The 6,255-nt window shown below is 44.5% G+C and overlaps 1 pseudogene; it reads right to left on the bottom strand.

Annotated features, from left to right (window-relative positions):
* Positions 1 to 3,298: 3,298 nt before the first annotated feature.
* LOC119253890 (creatine kinase B-type-like) lies at positions 3,299 to 4,119 on the bottom strand (annotated as a pseudogene).
* Positions 4,120 to 6,255: the final 2,136 nt, after the last annotated feature.

Genomic DNA, 6,255 nt, shown 5'->3' on the forward strand with positions numbered 1-6,255 from the left:
TGCACAGAACAGCTCAGTTCTCCTGTGTCTTCAAGGTGAGAAGGGGTGGTTGTTATCCAAGCCCTTCAGGGGAATTTTCAACCCTCCATCTCCTCCAGGCACCCCTGTTGCAAGAATCTGCATTTGTGGAGGAATGTGGCTTGTGTTTCATGTCATTCCTGTTATCAGTGCAAAGGAAACCAGTGGATCAGTGGTAAATCAGTTGAAAACAAGAGTATGCAGTGCGTTTGAAAGTTAATCAGGATGGAGCCAAAGGAAACATTCCCTTCCTCCAACAATGGCCCTGAAGGTTGACCCACCACTCCCACCCCTTTTAGTCCAGGGAAACTAAAGTTCCTTCTCCTGTCCTAATTCCCTAGAGGCCAGGCAGTATGTTAACTGCCCCTTATGGTACTTCTTGACTTATGCAAATGAGCCCAAGGAAACAGTTATTAAAACAACCCTTCATGTGGGCTCCTCTGTAGCTAGTAAGACCCAGCTGGACTTGAACCCTGCACCTCCCAATGGCTTCTATTTTGTGTGGCTGAAATGGGGATTCAGTCCTGGGAGCTGACTTGCTTGAGCTGTCTTGTTTTCTCAGCTGACGGAAAAAGTGGGGCAGAAAGCTTTATATTCCAGGAGTGAGGGAGACATGTTTGAAGAATGGTTGGCATGTGACTCAGTGACTACTTTTCCTGAAAGGAGCTTAAGGTTTGCCCTGACCATTTAGCACATGAGGCATTTTCACCTGGGCAGTGCAGCCGGAGGACAGAGTATTATCGTTATTATTATCATTTGTTTCTCTTGCATCCCAATCTGCTTTCAGGGGGTTTCATTGAACTGTGATGTGCAGTGTCGTTATTGGTTCAAGTACTGCCCAACTCATCATGTGGTTTTTATCAAGGGTTTCGAGATCCCTGGTTATCTACCAGCCATGGTGTGAATACCTGTGACCTCCCACTCTTATGGGCGTGGCTCTGGACTGTGATGGGGAGGGTCAGAGAGGCTAGGCCCAGCTAGTGTAGGCTGGGAACACCGAGAGTATATGCTAAAAACCACTGGTCTCCAGGGGAGCTTCTGGATATGGGCCAGATTCATATATGGTAAGATCCCTATAGATTATAGGTAAGATTCTCACTGGTCACGCAAAATCATAGCATCCAGCTTTGACCTGACTCTTTGAGGATGCTGTTATGCCCCCATCTGTGCCATGTAGCTAAGAGGCATGGGACACAGGGGAGGATGAGCCCCTGCAAATTTCTTGACTGTCAAGTCACCAGGATCAATACTTCTGAAGATTTTTTCGGGCCCGGTCCTTCGAGAATACAGGGACACTTGAGACTGACATGGGACTTCCTCTAGGGGAATTTACAGAGTGATGGGGAGCCCATGAGGTCATCTGCAGCAGGACTGGATAGAAGGTGTCTGCACTCAATTGTGGGGTATAGTTTGCCTGGAACAGTGGTTCTAAACTAAGGGCAATTTTGCCCTCTGACCAGGGTCTTTTGGGAATGTTTGAACATGGTTGGTTGTCACCGCTGGGGTTGGGAGGGAGTGAGATGTTGCTGCCACCATCCAGTGAGCAGAAGCCAGGGAATACTGCTAAATGCCCTACAAAGCACAGGACATTCTCCCACAAAGATAATGTGGCTCCAAATGTCAGTAGTGTTCAGGTGGAGAAACCAACCCTGAGCTAGAAACTGTCTGTGCACAGGAGGTTCAGCTGTGTTTAGGAAGGAGTCATGGAAGTCAAGTGGCTCACCAAAGGTGGACTGAGATGTTTAAATGAAAGAGTAACAGGTACAGGTACATTTTTCCTACTTCATTCTAAGCAACAAGTGTCAATTACCTGATCAAGAATTTGGAATGTTGACATCTGGGTTGACTCTGATCAGTAGGCTCTATATCTTGTCAAAGATACTCAGTGAATTTTTTATGGCCAGTAGATAAATACCCTCCAGAATGTTGTGGTCTCAGTATTGCCTGAATGTTTTTATATGGTTGAAAGAACCATTAGGCTACAGCTATCTGAACAGCTGCCCCTATTTCTATCAGGTGCCTATTGCTGAGACTTGGGTTTACTGTAATCTATCTGATGGCATACAAAATGTCCCCTCTTCTAGATCATTGCCATCTCTTTTACTCTTTACATCTAAGGTTTCAAGTTCAGAAAGATCTTTATGGTTACTTGGAGTGTCTTAGAGATATAACTCAAATTCTGAATATTTTAAAAATATTTTATTTTATATAATTCTTACATCATTTTTCATTTTTGCACAATGTATGCATTTTCATTTTGGTTATATTCCCCATACAATTGCACCCCTCCCTTGTTTTGACCTAATCCTTCCTCTCCTCCCCCCCCCACCAGTGTAATATGTCTCTGGTTTATAGTTGCTTGTTGATTTTGATTTTTACTTTGTATTAATTAGTCTTTTTCTTGGTACCTTATTTAGGTTTTCTAAATTCCTGCTATGCGTGAGACCATCCGGTATTTTTCTTTTTCTTTCTGACTTATTTTGCTGAGCATGATCCCTTCTAGCTCCATCCATGTTGCTGCAAACTGCATGTGTTTATCTTTTTTGAATGCTGAGTAATATTCCATTGTGTATATGTACCACATCTTCTTGATCCAGTCATCTATTTTTGGGCATTTGGGTTGCTTCCATAGCTTAGCTATTGGAAATAGTGCTGCATGGTGTATATGTACCACATCTTCTTGATCCAGTCATCTATTTTTTGGCATTTGGGTTGTTTCCATAGCTTAGGTATTGTAAATAGTGCTGCTATAAACATAGGGGTGCTGGTGCCCTTTGGAATTAATGTTTCTGTGTCATTCGGGTAAATACCTAGGAGTGGAATCAAATTCTGAATATTATTTTTAAAAATTGCAGGGAAATGATTGTTAATATGACCTAGTATCTGAGGTAGAATTAAATTATTTCCTTGGCAGTGTCCCATTGCAATTTTGTGCATGTGTGTTAATTTAGACCAAAACCCTAGTTTATTTCAGCATCAGCAACAGTCTTAGCCATCACAACTCTATCCAAGTCTACAGGAGTCTTTATAGTAAGCCTAAGGCTCAACCGACTGTGGGATCAGAGGTCATGGTGGTCAGGTCTCTGGCAATAAGTTAGGAACCTGTGATGCTGGTGTTGGTGGCAGGTGTGGGGTGGAGGGGGGCTTCAATTCCATGCAGGCAGGAGATCCTCAATGGCCTGGTTCCACTCCAACTGCTGCTCTGTCTGGATGAAGCAGCTTTAGGCTGCCCACTACCGCCTGCCCACCTCCAAGAATCCCAGGCCGCCTGCTTGGAGATCTAGAAGGCCTGATCCATGGTTGTGGTATCCTTGCCCCTGGTACCAGCTTCTGAAACTCTAGCCCCTTAATCACCTCTGGAAACTTTATGTTCTTGCTCAGGTGGGGCAGCTTGATGTGCAAACTTGCTCAGTGCCCAGGTTGGATAGGCAGGTGAGAAATAGCCCAGGTGAGGGTTTCATATGAACTTGTAGTTCTTAGACAAGAAGGGCATCGGAACCCGGGTGCGGCTGTTGCTGAAGCTGGTGAGCACTTCCTCCGTGTTGTCCCCTTTATGCATGGAGATGGCCTCCAGGAGGCCCTCCTCACTGATCCACACCAGGAAGCCTTTTTTTGTCATTGTGCCAATGCCATAGGCATAGGGCCTGTCACAGGCCAGGCCTGAGGCAGCAGCAGGGGTGATACAGGCTTGTGGAAGAGGACATAGTGGAGGATGAGTTGTTCTGCTCTGCCAGAGTTGTGCTTTTAAGGGCTCAGTACCCACTCGCCAGGTTGTTGGCGAAGTTGGACAGGGCTTCCAGGGAGGGTTTCTCTATGACAGGCCACTCGCTGTGGCTACATTTTGTGTGTATGTGTGGGCGGGGATAGTGGATAAGCCACAGATGCAGTGGCTAGTGCAACCCATGATCTCAGCCACAGTTGGGATATAGGTTATAGCTGGAATGTAGCTGTGTACAGGGGTCCTCGGTGCTGGAGTCAAAGAACTGAACTTGTTTTACGAGTCCTCATTCCCACCTTGCAGCATATGCTCATGATGTCTGGGCAACTGAGGTTTTTCATTCTGGTCTGGATGAGGTTGTCCAGCGTGAAGCTTGTCTGCATGCTCTTAGTATGCAGCTCCACCTGTAGCTGGGAGTGAGTACTTTGGCCTTGTGGTGGTTGTGCCTGCTGACATCAGAGAACAGTAACTTCATTGCATTGTGGCTGTTGGAGAAGTGTTGGCAGGAGCAGAAAGGCTGGGGAGGGAATGCTGGGTAAGGGGAAATGGGGAATAGGGGCCAGCCCATTGGCAAATCAGGGAGAGGTGTAGTGGAACACCTCTTTAGCAATTTCTTTTGCTTCCAAAAAAGGCCTGCCTCAGAGAGCTGGAAATTCTGAGAAAAACGGGATGGAGTTTAGAATTGTGCTTAGAATGAGCTGTATCTCTGAGAACCCACATGTGCTCTTCACTGTCCTCACTTTTGAAACGGTCTGCAACAAATTAATTGGTACCTTCAATATTTCAGATCCCACTGAAAACAATATCTTTTTCTGGGCTAAGAAGTAGTTTATTTATTTAAAAATAAATAATTAAAAAATTAAAAAATAAATCAAGGAACACAAAAAAAATAAAAGAAAATTTTAAGATATAACATATGCTTTATCAGCTAGAACTCACTCACAGAGAGGATACTGAAGTAAATGTTAGGAGGCCAGGTTTTTGACATTCTCCATTCTGTCATCTGCAGCCTTGGTGCCGCGGACCAGCACAGCAGTAGACGATGAGGCCGTCTCAGGGTTGAGAGACTGCGCAGGGTGGTCAGGGATTCGGTTAAAGAAATGACAAACAGGGCCTCCCCCGGTGGCGCAGCGGTTGAGCGCTGGGTTGCGAAGCTGCCCGCGGCCTCTGCGGCGCCGGTTCGATCCCCGGCTGCTCCCCGGCCACCGGAGGAGGGTCCCACATGGCGTGCAGACTTCTCCTGCCGCCCGCTGCTCCCCTCAGCAGTGTACTTCGGTCCTTCTGCCTGCTCTGCTCCCCGCTCTGGCTCTGGTGAATTCTCTCACCCTCCCGCGCTTCTGACTGTACCCAGTGCATGTATAAACAAAAACAAAACAAAACCAGCAAACAAATAAATAAAGCATGCCTCTATAAAAAAAAAAAAAAAAAAAAAAAAGAAATGACAAACAGACACACTTCAAGAGTGAAAATCTGAGTGTAATTTTATTTGAGTTGGTGACCAGTATATATATGTTTTCTAAAGGCATAGGAATGGCGAACATCAGTGAAGAAATTAGCTTGCTTATAGGTTTAGCTTATCATTGACAGGGCAGTGATTTACATCTGGACCCAGGCACATTCCTAAGTAGTTAGGCTATTAATTTTTCTTTTTGTTTTATATGATTACTTTTTGTTTTAACTACTCACTATTACTATTAATTAACACAGGTGAATTTTACTTTTCACAATGTAATATTTTTATCATTTAGATTAATACAAACTAGGCTAAGTATACAACAGAGAAATTATTAAGCTAGCAGTTCAATTAATACACAGAGTTTAGTAACGTTTCATTTGAATCAGCCTAGTTATTAGATTTCGTATGTTCTTTTTTAATCGGCAAACCAATGACCTTTTAAACAGAGAAAGAGAAAAGATTTTAGAGAGACAGTTGTATTAGAATAAAGTTTGTGGGTCTAGAGAAGGTGAGATAAGTTTCCGAGCGAACAGCATTCCTGTAGTGGCTTCTGGTGGTCGTTATCTTTCAACAGGTTTCCGTCTTATCTATGTCTTCAGACGGTTTTTTGCTGTTCTCCTCCTGCGCGCTGGTTGCCCAGCCGGACCTAGGGATTCCTAGAGGTCACTGCAGGAGGAGGTGCAGCAAGTATATCTTCAGGGGGTTTTGCTGTTCTCCGCCTGCGCGCTGGTTGCCCAGCCGGACCTAGGGACCGTGGCGCAAGCCATTAGCCCTAAGGGTCACTGCAGGGGGAGGTGCAGCACTTGGGATGTCAGTTTCTTATCTATAAAATGTTGCAGACTTCCGAGAGGCCAACTCAGAGAAGTGGGACTGGATATATGTTGTGTCTATAACATCACTCTAAATGATGACCTGGAGGCTTTGCCACATTATATAAAATTTAAGAAGGAATGAATTCTATTGGTTTTTGTATTTAATTACAGCACAAAATGAGCCTGAGTAATTTCGCAAGAAGAATTGAAACATAAAACTTTTTTATACCTGTTTAGTTATTACAAAGATT

This window comes from Talpa occidentalis, unplaced genomic scaffold (genome assembly GCF_014898055.3).
Source record: "Talpa occidentalis isolate TD23 unplaced genomic scaffold, MPIMG_talOcc4v2.1 talOcc4.226, whole genome shotgun sequence".
Lineage (NCBI taxonomy): Eukaryota > Metazoa > Chordata > Mammalia > Eulipotyphla > Talpidae > Talpa > Talpa occidentalis.